This window comes from Mustela lutreola, chromosome 14 (assembly GCF_030435805.1).
Source record: "Mustela lutreola isolate mMusLut2 chromosome 14, mMusLut2.pri, whole genome shotgun sequence".
Classification (NCBI taxonomy): Eukaryota; Metazoa; Chordata; class Mammalia; order Carnivora; family Mustelidae; genus Mustela; species Mustela lutreola.
In genome coordinates, this window is record NC_081303.1 from 58,542,500 (window position 1) to 58,563,220 (window position 20,721).

Here is a 20,721-nt window from a genome sequence, read left to right on the forward strand (position 1 = left end):
CTCTAACTAGCCTGTGATTATCCAAGGTCAGGAAACTTGTATTATTTATTTATTTTTTAAAAAATTTGTATCACTTATGATTCTTATTTATTATTAAGTATTATAACCAAATTTGATTTTATTATAATTACATGATTATAATCTTAATTATATTGATTATGGTTATAATTATTAATTATTATTTATTATTAATAATTAATTAATAATATATAAATATATCAACTCAATAATTAAATAATCAATGTAATTAAGGCCAATTAATTTAATGAATTAAAATTAAATTAAAAATTGATATATGTTAAAATCAAAATTAGTTAATTAAAATTGATTAAATTAATTCAAATTAATTCAAATTTGAATTGAATTACTAATTAACAGCATATTATTTTATAATTTATTATTAATTTTTATTCTTTCCACAGTTACCATAACTTTCCATAGTTACTACCCAGTGCTAGAAACATAGTAAAGTCATATGTTGAGTGTTACTATTTTCATGTTCAAATATACATATGTATTATATATGTGCAAGTGTGTATATTCTATATGAGTATCTGTATTCAAAACACATCAGACATTTAGAGACTAAATCCAAATTTACAAATAGAAAGGATTATATTTTATAAGGACAGATATACAAAACTGTGATAGGTTTACGGAACACATTCCATTATCAGTTTTCATTTATCTTTTTTTTAAAGATTTTTTTTATTTATTTGAGAGAGAAAACAAGCAGAGAGGAGAGGTAGATTGAGAGGGAGAAGCAGGCTCTCTGCTGAGCAAGTAGCCAGATCAAAGAGATCTGGATCACAGAGATCTGGGATCAGGAACTGAGCCAGAGGCAGATGCTTAACCAACTGAGCCACTCTGGAGCCCCAACTTTCACTAATCTTTAGATATTATTCTGCTGTAATTTAAACCTGACACTTCACTGAATAAACTACTTCTGCTATGGCTTGCTTAAGTGATAGTACACACTTCCCTATTTTATTCTGTGTTACTCACTTGTTTGAGCCTCAGAGTACTAAAAATGGGGTAAATATGCTCCCGGACCTGGCATTTCCCCTTCTTTATCTGCAATTTATCTTGCTACCCAGTTTAGCTCTAGGAATATCAGATGATGATACCCAGTCTACCTTCCATTGTCTTTATCGATAATCCCTTGACCCACATCTCTCATTGTTTTGAGATTTTAACCACTGGGGCTATCTGTTCTCATCATAACTCTTGGTCATTTAGAATCCATTATGACCTTTCATTCAATGTTCCTTCCTAACACCCAGGAAATGCTTATATCTCAAAGATCACATGCAGATATTGTCATTGCTAATAACTACAAATCCCCCCTAATCCCAAGTATTTCACTGTCCTACAATTCCTCTTCTGTACAGCTCAACTCCTTCAACACTACAAATAAAACTACATAGGCAATCCTGATCTTGCTATTGCTAAAATATTTAAATACTTTCCTATATTTGGGAAGGTAAATTCTACCTAAGTGCATTTTTGATCATATATGCCTACTTCCTTTCAGTTACTGTAGATGAACTGTTCTTGGTCTTGCCTAAATCCACTATTCCTTTTAACATTAGATGCCAGTATCATTTTCTCATTCAGTGAAATACAGAAGGCGATGCAACCCAACCCTTCCTACATCCATAACTAGTCATTCTGATTCTAATTCCTGGAGCCCTTTTTTGATTGTACTGCCTTCATAATTTCATACCCAGCTCCTGAAGGAAGTCAAACTGTAGCAGTCTACAATGAGTACCATACTTGTACATTTGAGAATCAGTTCTCAGTTCTCATCTACTTGATCACTCTGTCTTCCTTGATTTCTTTTTCTTATGTTTTCCAGAATATAATACACTGAGGAGTTTCCATTCTCCCTTTTGGTCCCTTTTGCTTACTAATTTCTAAACTCCTCAAATTACCTCTAAATTGAGGCTATTGATCAGCTAGAGATCTACTCATGCTGTTACACTTGGACCTAAATCATTACTTCCAACAACAGTATTCTAGTATTCTATGCAAAGTTGTGATATATCTCTCAAATGTTGGACAAATACCAAATTTTCATTTTCTAATGTTGCAAACCATATGAGGATCAACAATCATTTACATGTTTCTAATAACAACTCGATAAATTTCAAGGGTAAATACCAAGTGGAGGATTTAACTCCAAAGCAGCAGCAACAGGTTTTGTCTTTCCTTTTTTTTTTTTTTTTTTAATTGCGTAATCAAGTAAGTGAGAGAATACATCCAGACTCCCTCATTACTAGTAGTACTCCTTTTGCATCTCATAAGTTTTGGTATGTTGTATTTTCATTTTCATTTATCTGTAAGAATTTTCTAATTTCCCGAGGGATTTCTTCTTTGGTCCATTTGTTTTTAAAGTACGTGTTAATTTCCTATTTTTTTTAAAAGTATGTGTTTATTTCTTATTTGTAGATTTTCTAGTTTTTCTTGTTATTGATTTTTAACTTCATCTCATTATGCCCAGAGAAAATATTTGTCTGATTTTGATCTTTAAATCTACTGACAATTTGTGGCCTCGTATGTAGTCTATCCAGGATACTATCCCATGTGCACTTGAGAAGATGTGCATTCTGTTGTTGAGTAGAGTGTTTTGTATATGTCTGTTAGATCTAGTTGGTTTATTGTGTTGTTCAAGTCTTCTGGTTCTTAGCTTATGTTTTACTGTGAATGGGGTACTGAAGTTTCTAGTTATTATTGTAGATCCGGGGATCTTTTTTTTTTTTAAGATTTTATTTATTTATTTGACAGGTAGAGATCACAGTAGGCAGAGAGGCAGGCTGAGAGAGAAGAAGGGAAGCAGGCTCCTTGTTGAGCAGAGAGGCTAAGGTGGGGCTCTATCCTAGGACCCCGGGATAACAACCTGAACCAAACGCAGAGGCTTTAACCCACTGAGCCACTCAGGTGCCCAGAACTGCATCTCTTTTACCCTAAATATTCTGGGTAATAAATATTTGCTTTTGCTATGTTTCAAATACTGTTTATCTCTTGCTTATTATCATGGGATTTCATTGTCATTAAAATTTTTATATGTTCTTATGCGGCTTTTATCTTTTAAATGTTATTAAAGAGGCTTTCCAGACTTCAAGTTTTAAAACATTTTCATCTATATTTTCCTTTAGTATTTACACCATTTTTGTTTTCTGTCTTTTTAATGGATTATTCATATGTTCTGGTTTTAAGATCAGCTGATACTTTTATTTAGCATGTGAAGAAAAAAAGGCTTCTTTCCATTATTCAAAGATCTTCTTTACCCCACTGATTTTGTATGAGCTAATTATTACATATCAAAAGGCATATATGCATAGGATTGTTTCTTAACTCATTTTTAGCTCCTACTAATTAATAAAAATTAAGTACAGCTTTATTTTTACATCATTAGTATGATAATATATTTAATATTTAATTGTCATATTATTTATAAAAGCTGGCTAAAGTTAACCATAGCATAGTTGAGATGAATTGTTTCTGGCAATGTATAATTCAATGCAGTTTTAAATTTGACTTTCTATTATTTTATTTAGAACTTCTGAGTAACTTTTTGTATTTAAGAGCTCAAAATTGACTTTTCTAGAACAATTTTATGTATTTTTGTCAAAATGGCAATTTTTACTTCTTTTTCTTTAAAGGTTTTATTTTTTTATTTGTCAGGAGAGAGAGTGAGTGAGAAAGCACATGCAGGGGGAGCAGCAGGAGACAGAGGGAGAAACAGACTGCCTGCTGAGCAAGGAACCTGATGCTGGACTCAATACCAAGACCCTGAGATCATGACTCAAACTAAAGGCAGAAGCTTAACTGACTAGGCCATCCAGGTGTCCTCAAACTTTGCTTCTTCATATTAATTGTGCCTTGGAGTGCCTGGGTGGTTCAGTTGTTTAAGCATCTGACTTCAGCTCAGGTTATGATCTCAAGTCTTGGGATCAAATCCTGCATCAGGCTCCCCATTCAGTGAGGTGTCTGCTTCTCCTCCTTCCTCCTTCTGCCCCTTTCCTCTGCCCTGCCCCACTCAGGCTCACTCTCTCTCTCTCTCTCTCTCTCTCAAATAAATAAATAAAATATTTTTAAATAATTTTATTTAGTTATTTGAAAGAGAGAAAGAGACCACAAGTAGGCAGAGAGGCAGGCAGAGAAAGAGGGGGAAGCAGGCTCCCCGCTGAGCAGAGAGCCCGACGTGGAGCTCGATCCCAGGACCCTGGGACCATGACCTGAGCCGAAGGCAGAGGCTCAACCCACTGAGCCACCCAGGCGCCCCAATAAATAAAATACTTTAAAAAATATATCAGTCTTCCCTCATCTTTAATATACTGGAATGATTTCTTTAGAATTGGAATTATCTCTTTCTAGGAAAACACTTCATTATGAAGGAGTGGTCTTTGTTGTTTTTTGTCACAAAACATCAGAAGGGTGAGTATATTTGCAGTATTTCAATGAGAGTAAAATGAAGTTGAGATCTTGTGCTGTTTCTTTAGCTTACATACATTACTATACTGAAGGCATAATAAATATACTAAATATTTTGAAAAATGTTTACTTCATGTTAAAAATAGTTTATTAATTTATGATATCATGAACAAACATGAATATGCATATGACATTAAAATAAATAATCTCAGTCTGTTTTAAATAAATAAATGACCTTTTAAGCAAATGACATTTCTGACAATATGTGAGGAGGATTCATATGAATTTAAATATGTGGGGGGGAAAAAAATCCCTCAGCTTCTTACTTCAATGTCAATTTCTTACTTTGCCTCTTGCTTGTTTTATAAATATTCTGAAATTAAGTGAATAATAACAGTACTACTAGAAAAAGCACATGTTGTTTAGGACTTTGTTTACTTTCCAACTTTTATAAAATTTCATCAAAAATTTGAGTAAATCTCACAAAAAACTGGTAGAAATTATGAACATTTTTGGCAGGAATGAAAGGATCGGAATGATTCAGGATGAGTATTCCTTCTCATACTCCCTACTTCTTAGTAGAGGATCCTGCCTTACTTTATATAGCTCCTGATACAAAGTATTTAAATCTCTGTCGTATATTAAAGTTTCCATCACTTGTAGCATCCTTGTAAATGAGTTTCAATGAAGTCACTTTTTGAAATGTTTATTAAAATCTCACTTATGGCCAACTACTTTAGCTAAAGGTATTTTTTTTTTTCAGAATTTCTTACAAATCTATTAAAATAGAAAGGTTTTAAATGAATAAATGAGTGCATCCACTTAGCATGAAGAAAACTAAAAAGTGACAGCTACAATGTTCATCAGTTAAATTTTATTGGGAAAAAGGTAAGAAAATTGTGTAATATTTAATATATTCATGGAAACTAGTATAGTTTTATGCAATTTAGTACAGAAATAAATATTTTTAAGGAAAACTTAAGCTTTAATATCAACCTACACCTGAAATACTATGAATCTTTGAATTTCTTATTCTTGATATTAGAAGAAAATGGTTTCCATAATATTTCATACAACAAAGAAAAGTTTGCAGAGAATTTTTCAGTTGAAAGGAAATTTTATGGTTTAATGATTCTTGAAAATTCAGTGACTATTTTTTTAAAAAATAGAAATGCAACACCAACTCAGAGCATTTATTAATGATTTCACTTACTGAAATTTAATTTGGGAAAGTAACATAGCTATTAATGCCTGAAAAATTCATTTAAAATTTGAGAAAAATAAGACCCATAAGGATGAGTCAGTGACGAACACAGGTCTGGAATTTAGAATTACTTTATTTCTACCCAAGTTTTCTTTCTACATACGTAGCTCCTAAAAGCAGATGACACCAATAAAAAGTGGAACAAATAGTTATTTTTCTTTAAACAATATAAAGCATATATTTTAATCCCTGTTTTTAAAAAACAAGGTTATCGGGCGCCTGGGTGGCTCAGTGGGTTAAGCCGCTGCCTTCGGCTCAGGTCATGATCTCAGGGTCCTGGGATCGAGTCCCACATCAGGCTCTCTGCTCAGCAGGGGCCTGCTTCCCTCTCTCTCTCTCTGCCTGCCTCTCCATCTACTTGTGATTTCTCTCTGTCAAATAAATAAATAAAATCTTAAAAAAAAAAATAAATAAAAAATAAAAATATAAAAATCAGGGTTATCAATTTATGAAAATAATACTACTTACTGCTCAAAACATCCTTCAATTGAAGATTTTTGTGTAATTAGTGCTAGATTAAAAAAAATAAAATCAGTATCATATTTAAATTCAATACTTCCTCAAATTATAATAGTGAAATATCCCATGAATAAATAATCAAGATATCATAATACCATCTATATCACCTGTGACTTTAAGATACATTTTTTCAATGTAAGTTATTTTAAAATTTCTTTGTCTACCTTAAGGCTCACTTAATAATTATAGCTTTTCAAATCTGATAGAATTCATTTACTAAAATTTCCAGAAGGATTTTGTGTGATGATATGAATTTTTGTGTTGAGGTGAAGATGATGTGCTTAACTCATAAAATACCAGCTTCTCACAGCATCATAAAATGAGTAAACCTACTTTTGCCTGGTGATATGCATCTGTTTCTGTGGTTCACAGAGTGAGTTTCCTGCTGAAATAAAGATGTGAATGTTCACAAATTGAATATTAGTAGAAGGCAGATTTCTTCCCACTGTTTTTGGATAAGATACTGACAATAAACAGTAGGAGGTAAATCCATCTCAATTTCAATTATAAATAACATAAAAGCATTCTTTACCATCTATTGTTTGAAAAACAGGAAGCTAAATGATTTGTAGCAGAATAAAAACAATTATAAAATTGAGTCTCAATGAATTTTATAGTTTATTTATTTCTCTTTCTTAAAACTTCAGGATGTATTTCCATAGAACTCAAAAAGATGTTTTGAAATCATATCTTCAATTAATAGAAGAAAATAACATGTCTTCTAGTTGTTCATTTAAAACATTATTGGATTAAGAGATTCAATTTAATCACATCAATTTTATTTCAAATAATCAATTAATTTGTGTACTTTATTCTACCTTCAATCTAATATGATTGAAATAATTTATTTTTTAAAAGGTAGACATGTAATTATTTTGAAAAAGCACATGGACTGAGCTTCATGTTAATATAAAAATAAATATTAATTAATTAATTAATTAATTAAAAATAAACACATAATCTCTGAACTCAAACATAAATCATAAATATATAAAGGCATGCTATGTGTCCTAGGGTAAATTTTAGTTTAACTCTAGGAAATTCTTTATTGTATAGGTCTGTATGGATTACCATAGTTGATCATTAAATAAGTATACAGTGGGAAATTTACTTTAAATAATTAATTTATTACAAGAAAAAAAGGGAAATACATAATTGACACACATGTTAAATTTGCTCCATAATTGTATACCTGGCTTAAATTTCTTGGAAAAAGAGATTATAGATGTCATACTGAAGGCAAATTAGAGAATAATTTGAGGCAGATTGGGGAAACACACTGGCTCTGGATTCCAAAGTCCTAAATTGCATCCTGACCCTAACTCAAAATTTGAACACAATCACAAGCCATGTGATAAGTGAAAAGTCTTCATATATAAGCAGTAGAACTTGATGAAGACTTTATATTACAATGATTTTGGACCATCTTTGCAGATATTGTAAGGGAAAAAGTAATATGATCATTATGGGATTTTAGAAATTTTTTTTTTAATGATGAAATAATGGACTGAAGAAAGATCAGCAAGGCTGCTGAGTATATATGTTACAAAATCATGCTATATTTAAAATGGAAATGATGGAAACCTAACTAATTCAGGGTAATGCTGACAAGCCGAGGGATACAAAGGAAATTCAAGATATAGAGTCATTATTGATAATACTAAACATTTGTGAACTATTTTAAGATGTGAAAATTGAAGTATATAAAAAAATTCTGATTACAAAATGAGGAAACTCTAACAGGGAGAGTTTACATAACTTTCCCAACGCCAAGTGCTAATGGCAGAACTCTGATTTGAATCTAAATAGTTAGCTTCAGAGTCTATGTTTTTACCCTTATTTCTTATAAAGAATATTAACTGCACATGATAACTATACAGAGTGGTAATGAACAATTTCTATATTTCAGGTTTAGATAATTGAGTATATAAAGTGGTGATATTGAATAAAACAAGGACCATAGTGTAGAAGAGACTGGTTTGTCAATAAGTAAACAGTTAACTACAGCACACTTACTACATGCCAGTTCTGATTTTATAGAGACTCAGTTTCATGTTGCTTCACTTTAGGACTCAAGATGAAAAAGGAGTTTCCAACTGGAACCAACTATTCTCGAGCTCATGGAAAAAAAAAATAAAAAAAAAACGGTCAAATACTACTTCTTACAGAATCTGCTCAGATTTAGTATATGATATTTCATTTGCAAGAGAAAAGAGTATCATTAGATTAGTATGAATAAGGTGGGAAGAATTTCCCTACCATATCTAGAGCCAAGGTAAAGTCCTATGAGAATAGGCCTGATAAGGAAGAAAAGGGCATGTTCTGAACAGAAACACAATCTACATTATAAAAGAGAATTCCACCAAGTGGAGCAGCAAAGGTGAAGCAAAACACTCTTGAGACAAGGAGCTGAGATGGTCATGGGGCATGGTGTAAGGAGAAAACATGTTTAGTCCATAAATACCGGGTTCGAAATGGCTTTGTAAGCAGCTCAAATTTGCAGTTGAAAGTTAGATAATAATTTCTGATCATTAGAATTAATACTAAGGACTAGGAAAAGAGTTCCTGAAAGAAGGACTTTCAAAGAAGAGGAATGAAAGAGGAAATTAAATAAAATTATTATCTAGAACGTGAAAAAAAAAAAGACAGGGGTTTCAAGAATGGTGAGAGATTTAATCATGCACTAAATGATGTTTAAAAATGATGTTTTCTCCCAAAGTTCATCACACATGTTTATTAGTTTTTAGTATAACTGGACATAATTTAAGCTTTTAAACTATTAAAAATAACCATGTCATCTATTAATTAGACAACAGCATTATATCTTAAAAATGTATGTACCTAATTAAAAAATACTTTGCTGCTAAAAAATGCTAACCATCATCTCAGCTTTTAAGTCATAATCACTGATCATGGTAATAAATATAATAATATAATAATAATGAAACAGCTTGCAAGTTTGGTAATTGCAAGAATTACCAAAATGTGACATAGACCTAAAGTGAGCAACTGTTGGAAAATGGCCCTGATGGATTTGCCTGATGCAGGTTACCACAAATCTTCAATCTGTAAAATAAAATGCAGTATCTGTAAAGCACGGTAACACAAAACACAGTGAAACAAAGTATGCCTGTGTTTGTGAAATAAAGAGAGGATCTTAAATAGAGGTAGGTACTTAAAGATACAGCAGCAACACAATCACCTGTGCTGTTGGTAGTTTTAACAAGGTTATAATAGAGTAAGGAAAGAAAGCTGAAAGCAGTGCAGGAATAGTGCATGAGAATGGAGAAAAATTATGTGCCCGAGTAGTGTGTTAAGGAAGAGGCTAGGTATACATGATAGCTGATAAGCTAGAGACTTGAGGAAGGTTTCTGATATAGTTACTTTTTTAAAAATGTGATCTGCTTATAGACTTGATCAAATATAAAAGATACAGAACTACTACATGCCCCCCCCCAAAAAAAAGAGTAGGGATGTAATGGAGCAGTTTCCTAAGGACCAAGAGACATGGGACGTAAAGCATAAATAAAGAGGTCAGCCAGAGAATCATATGTATTTGTCCATTTAAATAATGAAAGGGGGCCTGGGTGTCTCAGTCCGTTAATCACCAGACTCTCGATTTCGGCTCAGGCACGATCTCAGAGTCCTGAGATAGGGGCCCCTCCTCAGGCGCCACCTTAAGCATGGAGTCTGCTTAAGATTCTCTCCCTGTGTCCTCCCCCATTTCCCCACTTTTCTTAACTCATGAGCTCCCTCTCTTTCTCTAAAATAATAATAATAGTAATAATAATAACAATAATAAAATTTTTCAAGTCTAGTTACAGATAATGTACACAAAAGGGAAGAAAGCTCAGAGTGCTCTTATAAATGCATTCTATTTCTTCACTGAAGTATTAGAAATGTCCAAGTGACAAGCGTAAATGTAGAACTAATGGAGTAAATCACCTCTGAAGAGTGAAGAAGTCTTTGAATAGCCACTGTGGGTAGTAACAGTAAAAGTATTATTATCTAACACCCACTGAGTGCTAAAAACAACCTCCACTTTGTTATTTAATCCTCATTCAAATATTATTTTATAAAGTTTTCACTCCCAGATGAAATCTTAGGTCCACAGATATTCCACTGTGGCTTACTAAGCCCATACACAGTGGTCTATTGTGTAAAGGAGACGAGTTTCTATTGCATACCATTCTGACTTCAGTCTCATGCTCTTAGTACCCTATATTAGGATATCAAACTGTACTGTTCTATAATATTTGTAAAATATAGAAAAGGATAGATAGGATATTTTGAATTGAAGAGAATAAATTTCCAGTAGTACTGGTTTGTGTGCTTCAGGGGAATGCTCAGAAACACTCAGCATTATTTCCTGAAATTGAAAGGGAAAAAGACAAATCCCCCAAGGATGAGGGGTGGTAGGTCAGTTCTCTTGAAGCCCAAGGAGCAAGTCATCCGATGGTATTGACCAAAGTGTAATTAGACTATGACTGATTAGGGCTCTGTTGTATGGGATTAAAGTAAAAAGTTGGGGAGTGCCTGGGTGGCTCATTTAGTTAAGCATTTGTCTTCAGCTCAGGTCTTGATCCCAGGCTTGGCTTCTCCTCAGCCTCTCCCCCTAACTTGTGCTCTCTCTCTCTCTAAAATAATAATAATAGTAATAATAATAACAATAATAATAAGTATAAGGGGAACAAAGGAGCAAGAAGGAGAGATGGAAAGGTTAGATTAAGGGTCAGCTAAACTCAAGATTATGAGATTTACTGAGAATCCCTTGAAATCATTAGTGGGATGAAGTAGATAACAGAAATCGATGTCACTATTTATAATTTTAGAATCTTTGGAGATAAAAGTATTTTAGCATATTTAAATAATGTTAATATTTAAGAAAAGCAGTAAAAAGGTAAATTAAATGTTGCAAAATATGTGAAATGTAGGATGGGCTATTTTTATTCAAACTATTACTGCAGATTCTCCTACACCTGCAGCTTTTCAAGTCATATCTGTGATTCATATTTTTAATAGTATCATAATGGCATCTAATTTGCAGAGATTAATGGAAGATAATATTTAAAGAATATGAGATTAAAAAGGAACTAAACAGCTTTACTTTCTAACAACATAAAATAGATTGAATGTTTCTGAATAAAATTGTTATTTCTCTCGGCCATAATTGGATTTTCTCCAGTTTTCTGCTTTGTGAATTCCTATCCAACTTTCAAAAACAAATTCATATTTTTCTCCTATAAAGAAATTGCTGAACCTTCCCAAACATTTCGTTTACTGCCTCTCAAAAATAAATTTAACCTTTGCCACCTACTATCTTTGTAGGTATCCTGCCATGTAAATTCTTATATTTTTATGTATTTGTTCCTGTGTGTTTTAATTTACTATATGTTTCTTACCAATAGTTGGTATATTCTTTGCCTTCTGATGGTTGCTTATTTCTTTTTTGTATCCTATGACTATCCTAAGCATTTGTGAACATTTGTTTAAAGATTCAGAATTTTTATTTTGAGCAAATCAAAAGACTAGAAACAAGAGTCAATGTATGTGTATATGTATGTAGCAAAGTCTAGTACACACACACAAAAAAATTGAAATCTTAGTCCTACTATGTAAGGTCCTATTTTTGTCCTGTCCAGTGCTCTTTATTATCTTAAATGGCCAAATGACAAAAATAAATTCTAGAAAAAAACAAGTTACTTAATGGAGTTACAAAAACTGAATCAGACACCTAGTGGATGCACCAGGGGAAGTGAGCTTCTAGTTTAGACCTATTTTACTAGCTAGTATATGACATAAAGGAAACATTAATTTAAAAAATGATTTTAATTCTTTTGACGGAAGTTGATTTCATAAATTTAGAAAAATATCATCTTTTATATTATCTGATTAACTCTTTCAAAGGTTATCTTTTACATAATCTCCTTATCTTGAAGTTTTCCAGATTAGATTTTATTTTTTTAAAGATTCTATTTATTTATATATTTTAGACAGAAATAAAGAGAGAAAGAGACAGAGGGAGAGCTTGTGAACAGGGGAAGGAGCCGAGGGAGAGGGATGAGCAGACCCAGAGCTGAGTGCTGAGCCCCAAAGGGTTCAATCCCACCATCCCTGATATCAGATCTTGAGCTGAAATCAAGAGTCAGAAGCTTAACCAACTGAGACACACAGGCACCCCTAGATTATATTTTATCAAACTGTAAAAATAATCTAAGTTAAGTTAAATATATATTTGATTATAAGATTTCTATACTAAGAATCACAGATGATATAACTTACATTGCTATAAAAAATTCCAAAAAATATGCAAAGTTTTAGTAAATACTTATTTGACATACCCTTGGTTTAACAACACAAAATTTTGAAATTTAAAATTATTTAATTGCCCCTCTCCCCCGCCCCAAATGGAAATAGTTCTTAGTAACATAGAAATCTGAACAATTCATTAAGGAAGAAGATAGAAAAAAATTTATGCCCTAATGGATGTTCATTATGATTATAATAGGTAGACTTTACAAATCCAGGAGCTGGGTTGCTTATCAAAGGTTAGATAGGAATAATACCCTGGTAGTAAGAACAGTAAACCTGCCCCATTCTTGCCCAATGTATATCTTTCCTATCACTGAGGCTTTCCTGCTGATACCAAGGCATAGGCTCTGGGTTCCTGCTCAGGGGCTATATGTGCACACATATTGAAGGGTAGTGGATTTAATGACCCATAGCATTAACCTTTGGAAAGTAGAGTAACAACCATAGGCTAACCAGTAACCAATAGGAGACACGAGTCTTCTTTATTATTCCCTTTTCCTCCACAAACTGTCTTTCTTGAGACATAGTTAATCAGTTGCCTTCTCAGGACCACACAAGATAGAACAATCAGTCACACTTAGGGCTGGCTTAAAAAACCTTATCTTTTAATACTTAAAGAAACTTTATTACTATTTCCACTGCTTTGTGCCTTACATTCTCTGAGAGCTTACTCACTAATAAAATAGGACATAACCTTTATTGAGGAAATGGTAGATAATTTACCTAAATGAGTGAAAGAGACAATCACAATTCTATGAAAAGTAACCCTTTTTGTCATAGAAAGACTTGTCCATAACAAGTGCTCATTTTCTCTGTTTTTCCAATCTATAACAGGGATTTCTCAACATCTTGCCCATGTGTGGGAGAAAGCAGTGGTAGAATAAGGCCAGTAGTCAATGGGTATGTTTGTTTAGTTGTAGAGTTAAGAATTACGAGTCTGCTTGCTAACCTAGGTTATCCAACATTAACATAATCAGCAAATAAGGTAATATTTTGGACTTTTTGTTTCCTCTTTGCCTTTTTAGTGTCTCAGAAGCCAAAAAATGAAGAGAATTATTTTTATTGTTTCGGGAATCCCAACACTAATTGGCATGAATGAATGCATCCTCTAAGTCTTTACTCACTGTTGTCTAATTAGTTATCAGTTTGAGTAGACTGAAAGAAATGAACAGGCATTTCTCTGAAATATTTTCTATATTTTTCTCAGACTTGAAAATTAAATGCTGAAAGAAACCGTTTTCTGAGTGATTCGATATACCAATACATAAAGGAACAGAATTTTATCCTATAAAACTGGTTTAGGAATTTTTTGAAAACTGAACTCACATTTCATTTTTGTTAAGCAATATGGTAGCCAACCTCCAGGATGTCAATTACCATGGCCATTCCCTGAAATTTACATCCCTTTAAAGTCTTCCTGTTTAGTTCCTTGGGACATACTCATGCAATCACTCCTGTTTCTCTTTTATCATTACTCTGGAGGAAGTCATGCTGTTGGCAGCCCCGTGGAGAGAGCCCACCTAATGAGGAACTGAAGTCTTCTGCCTATAAAATTAAGAGTAATCCTGGAAGCAGATCCTTTAGCCCAAATATCAACTTCACAGACTGCAGTCTCAGTCAACAGTTTTGACTTTTGCCTCCTAAGAAACTCTAAGCCTGATCCGCTGAGCTAAGTCACACCTAGATTTCAGACTCAAGAAACCAGAGCAGCTTCTTGAGAAGCATGAACCTTAATAGTCCTGCAGGCCTGGAGCTAGTCAGCAAAGACATGAAGGAGAAGGAGAAAAAGAAGATACAGAATTCCAATCTGGAGACGGCCGTGTCTGTGATCAGGGACAGGCAGTTCCTGGTGCACAAAGTCAAACGGCAGAGGGAAAAGGAAAGATTTGGAGCCGAGGGGCTCCTGAGTGGCTCTGTCGGTAAAGCGTCAGCCTTCAGCTCAGGCTATGCTCTCAGGATCCTAGGATTGAGCCCTGTGTGGGGCTGTCTGCTCAGTGCAGAGTCTCTTCTCCTTCTCCCTCTGCCCCTCCCACGCACTTGTGAGCTCTCTCTCTTGCTCTCAAATAAATAAATAAAAAATCTTTAAAAATAAAATTGGAGCTGATAATGTCAAAGGGGGACATCTCAATGAACAGAAAAGAGCTTGAGGAATGCATAGGCAACATGGTGGAGGCTTTTATGGCCCTGACCAACAGATGTGTGCTTTCTCAGTTGTATTCACTGGACTCCCTTACTTCAGTAAACATTTGTCATTTTTGCAGTTTAAAATACCACTACGACTGCTAATAATAAATGTTTCCTGATAAGCTGCAGAGCAATTATTATGCAACAAGAGGTAACTAATACAAGCACTTAGTATTTTATCGCAAAAATATAATTTTCTGTGTGATAGTAAAGGAAATTGTGTCATGGCTAAAATGTCACGTATGTGTATGTTTCAGATTACGAATAGAAACTGTTCTTTGAGAGAGTCCTGGTTATTGTTAACTCCTTTCTCTCACATATACATTTTATTTTATTTTATTTTTTGTTTTTCTTTTTTGGGGGGGTATTTTTTTTTTGATTAATTTTTTTTCAGTGTAACAGTATTCATTGTTTCTGCATCACACCCAGTGCTCCATGCTATCAGTGCCCTCTCTAATACCCACCACCTGGTTCCCCCAACCTCCCATCCCCCGCCCCTTCAAACCCTCAGATTGTTTTTCAGAGTCCATAGTTTCTCATGGTTCACCTCCCCTTCCAATTTCCCTCAACTCCCTTCTCCTCTCCATCTCCCCTTGTCCTCCATGCTATTTGTTATGCTCCACAAGTAAGTGAAACCATATGATAATTGACTCTCTCTGCTTGACTTATTTCACTCAACATAATCTCTTCCAGTCTTGTCCATTTTGCTACAAAAGTTGGGTATTCATCCTTTCTGATGGAGGCATAATACTCCATAGTGTATATGGACCACATCTTCTTATTTTTTTAAAAGGATTTTATTTATTTATTTGACAGAGAGAGAGAGAGATCACAAGTGGGCAGAGAGGCAGACAGAGAAAGAGGGGGAAGCAGGCTTCCCGCCAAGCAGAGAGCCTGATGTGGGGCTCGATCCTAGGACCCTGGGATCATGACCCTAGCTGAAGGCAGAGGCTTTAACCCACTGAGTCACCCAGGCCACCCCTCACATATACATTTTAGAATCACCTGATAAGTTTGACAAAGAAGGTAGGAGTATTGTTATTAGAATTACATTTAATTTGTAAATTAATTTAGTCAGAATTATATACATTTATAATTTTCTGATCCATAAATATAGTACTTCTCACTTTACGTGGGTTCTGAGCAACTTCTGAAGAAATATTCATGTGAAACTGTTGCATGATTTTTGTTTTTGTTTTTCAGAAAAGTCTTTTGTTTTTGTTTTTGTTTTTCAGAAAAGTCTTTCACCTTTTTGTAGGATTCTTTCTGAATACTTAATATCTATGGAGAGAAATGCCATTCATGTTTTTACATGTACTTAGCATGCAGCAAATTACTTAACTGTTATTGATTATAATGATTTGGTATCCTTTCAGGGAATTTCCTACAAAGACAAGTATCAATCTTTGAGATATAGTAGGTTATTTTATTATTATTTCTGATGTTATATACTTCTATGTCTTTTTTTGTTTGTTCGTTTGTTTTGAGAGAGAGAGAAAGAGTGGAGACAAGGAGAGGCAGAGAGAGAGGGAGAGAAAGAATCTTAAATAGGCTCCATCCCCAGGGTGGGGCCCAACTCAGGGCTTACTATCAAGGCCCTGAGTACATGATCTGAACCAAAACCAAGAGTCGGGCAGTTAACCAACTGTGCCACCCAGGCACTCCATTTTGTGTCTGTCTGTCTATCTATCTATCATCTATCTATCTATTATCTATCTATCATCTATCATCTGTATCTATGATCATCTGTTGGTCTATGTCAATACCTTTGTGAAGAACTCCAGTCTACTCCAGTATAAAATTGTATAAAGATGACAAAAGTAAGCATTATTTCCTGTGTCTCATTTTATTTTTTTCTGAGAATTTTTTAAAATTTTATTTTATTTAAATTCCAGTAACATACAGTGTATTATTGGTTTCAGAGGTAGAGTTCAGTGATTTATCAGTTGTACATAACACCCAGTGCTCATCACATCATGTGCCCTCCTTAATGTCCATCACTCCGTGACCCCATTCCCCCACCCCCACTCCCCTCCAGCAACCCTGTGCTTGTTTCCTGGAGTTAAGAGTCTTTTATGGCCTGTTTCTCATTTTAAAAGAAATATTTAAGCCAGTTTTTTTTTAGTATAGATTTGTTTTCATTTTTTAAATAACAACTATTCTTCCTAGTGTGCTTGAGAATTTTTTCCTTTAACTTTCTTTTTATAATTAACTTTTTAAATTTTAATTATAGTTTAGTTAACATAGTGTTATATTAGTTTCAGGTGTACAGTACACTGATTAAATAATTCTATCCATTACTCAGTGCTTATCATGTGCTTACTCCCCTTTATCTATTTAGAGATTTTTGGTAAAATAATTTCACTCCCCTATCAAAAACAAGATATATCCATATATTCAATGATACTTTTTACCTTTATAAATAAAGCTGTGATAAATATTCTAGGCATGTTTAGATATCCAATTATGAATATATTGCTGGGAAAGATAACTGAATTAGTTAACACACCATGAAGAATATGTTTTAGTTATTTTCGTTTTTCAGGTGATAGAACCAAGATTTAGAGAAGTTAAATATCTTGCCCAAAGTCATTCCTAGACAGTGGCAGAAGCATGGCATAAAAAGACATATTTTTGATTTACAATTATAATTTTAATCCATTTATAATCGAGCATAAACCTGATGCTACTTCTTTTGTAAAATCTTCTCAACTTTCTCCCCTGTGCTCTAACAGTGATTGTATATCATGATGATTATCGTATTTTCTTTTTTTTTTATAATTTTTTATTTTTTATAAACATATCTTTTTATCCCCAGGGGTACAGGTCTGTGAATCACCAGGTTTACACACTTCACAGCACTCACCAAAGCACATACCCTCCCCAATGTCCATAATCCCACCCCCTTCTCCCAAACCCCCTCCCCCCAGCAACCCTCAGTTTGTTTTGTGAGATTAAGAGTCACTTATGATTTGTATTTTCTGATACAATTTAAAATGATAATCTTTATAAGTGATCAACAATCTGGAGAAATGACTCATGTGGTAAATTATGGAAATTAATTGCCAATTTCAGCATATCATTAAGTACAGAGAAAAATTTCTTTTATAAAAGTTGACTTTACATAACTAAAGTGAAATGCAGATTTTAATATTTCCTTAGCAACAGATTAACTATTTGACTTTGAATAAGTCATAATTTCTATCATCATAAAATTGCTCATCCATTAAATGTGATAGTCATCTCTGCCTTACAGTAGTAGAAGTTTGAAGAGTATCTATTTATATAGTACACACTTTTTTTTTTAGATGTTATTTATTCATTTGACAGAGAAAGACATAGCAAGAGAGGGAACACCAGCAGGCAGAATGGGAGAGGGAGAATGAAGGCTTCATGTGGAGCAAGGAGCCTGGTATAAGGCTTGATCCCAGAGTCCTGGGATCATGACCCAAACTGAAGGCAGATGCTTAACAACTGAGCCACCCAGGAGCTCTCAGCCCAGACATTGTATAAAGCCAAGTTCTCAGCACAATACATTTTGCTCTCACAGTATTCTTATCAGATAAATGCATTTATTTTCTATTTTCCTCTTTCTTCCTTCCTTCCCTCCTTTTCTTTTTTCTCTTCTTGTCTTTTCTTTCTCTAAAGAATGAGAATTTGGGGCACAGGAAAGTTAAGAAATGCATTGAAATCCTCACATATAGCATATAGTAGTGGAAAAATTTCAAGATCAACAATTGGCTTCAGAGTCTGTCCTTTAACCGTACAACAAAAATCTTATATGCTGGTTTATGTTGAAGATAAAATTCAATGTGTCTCTAAATGTTTTTCAAACCAACATAAAATAGAAAGGTTTTTTATCCATGTTTCTCAAGGAAAATATTATGCATATTTGTATCTGTTCATTTTCCAATTCTATCAAGACTGGAACTTAATAAAATTTTAGAGTAAATGTGCATTGATACAACAGTTTTTGATGTTTCTATAGAGTTTAAAATATTCAGGGTAAGAGAATTCTAATATAATTGCCTTTCCAAAAAATGTACATTAGGAAATACAAAATAATCATGAGCTATGAAACCATCATTGTACTAAAAAATATTTAAAAGAGCATGCTACCATTTTATTGTGTTTAAGCATGGAATTGAGCATAGCCACCTGTATACCACAAAGATGTAATAATACTATAATTTGAAAAACATATCAAAATATACAAAAATATACATTGTCAGGATAGAACCTTATAAGTTTACTGCTCTAATCTTCAAAATCTTTATGTATTATGGAGTGTTTTGAATTATATACAAACTAACATGATGATTATGTCAAGATTTTACTGCAGAGCTGAAATTGAGCTCCTTTATAAGTTTTTATTGCAAACAATGTAGCACCTTTACAAGCTTCTGGCATATTGGAAAAAAAATCAGAAATAGATTGTAATCTCTGTTATATTTAAAATGATTATGATGGTAACTATGTTGCTATCCTTGTGATCATTATCATTATCTTTACTCTTGAAAAACATTAGGAGACTGTACTGTATTGTCTTGAATCTTAAAGAAGAGCATTACAACTGAGTACAGGGTTAAAAAAAATTGAGCAGCATGTTAGAGATACCAGTCACTTCCAAAGCACAGTGCATGCAGGTTTATTCAGAGACAGATGATACATTGTCTTTTCCTATTGACCAAAGTTCCAAATGCACTTGCAGATGTCATTAGTTGGGACCTTTTCAGATCTTATTTATATCCTACCTGCTCAAAACTCCCTTTGAAGAAGAAAGGCAATAATGCATTAAAATGTGCTGTGGAAAACATATTTATACAAAATTGGAGTTGGGAAATGTTTTTCTTTCCAGCCTGAGAGAGTGAAGATAAATGGTCTAGAAGGACTCTGTGTTTATTGCCATCATTACAGAACTTCTGCTCATAAGGTTTTTATGTTTTCATCTTGTCCTTTTTTTTCCTTATAGAAGATTATACCTTTTTTTCTTTATTATAATCTTCCCATAAATTTATTTGAATTGTATTTACTATTTAAGCAGGAATTTCTTTTGTAGTAATATGCTGATTAAACAGCTAAAACATTCTTGCCATAAGTGGGGAGTGGAAATGGACTCAGAACATAAATGCAAACATGAGAAAGAAGAATATATACATGATTTTTATCAATTTAAAATATTGAAAAATATGTTAAGGTATTCAATTTTACATCTCTAGCATTCTATAAGTAATTAAATTCGTATAAGAAAACTTGAAAAATAAACTATGCGTATAAATGGTAGCAGATGTTAAGAATTACCAAGTTCACTATAATAATGAAATGAGAAATACAAAAAATTACAAGTGGTGTATTCAAATAATGCTTGATATATAAAATTTAATATGCCACCACACAGTAGGATGTTTTAAGATTATTTAGTGCCAGGAATTTAACTCTTCTCCATCTTTCACTGATACCCAATATATCTCCAATCTGTCTACTCAGTATATTCCAATCTCTCAATCCCTTCGATTCAAAATGATATCACCTCTCTGATTTTCACTGTTCCTAACTGGTATCTTTGAATCAACTCATTTTTGTTCAGTCTGTTTTCCACATTAAAGCATGAATAATTTTCCAAATTCAAATTGATCATGTCATTTCTTTGTTCTGTGCAACTTCATTGTAAAATTTTCTGAAATTCTTTCATTTCACAAAATATTTTGTCCAGATTTCTGAACATAGTTTAAAGACCTTGGACTACATATCTGGGCTCAGCAACCAGTCACATTTTCTACAGTGAGAGTGTAGATTTTTGCATGAACTTGCTTTCTCTTGAATCACAGACCAGGGTCAGGCTTTGCCTTAGATGTAGCCAATTCTCACTGCCACCAACTTCTCCCACCATATACATGTATCTTTTCATCTTTAGTGTCATTATGGATGGCATTAAAAGGACCCTTCCATATCTCTTCATTGACTGTTGACAGGGATATTTCTTTATGGTACGTGCCACTTCTTTA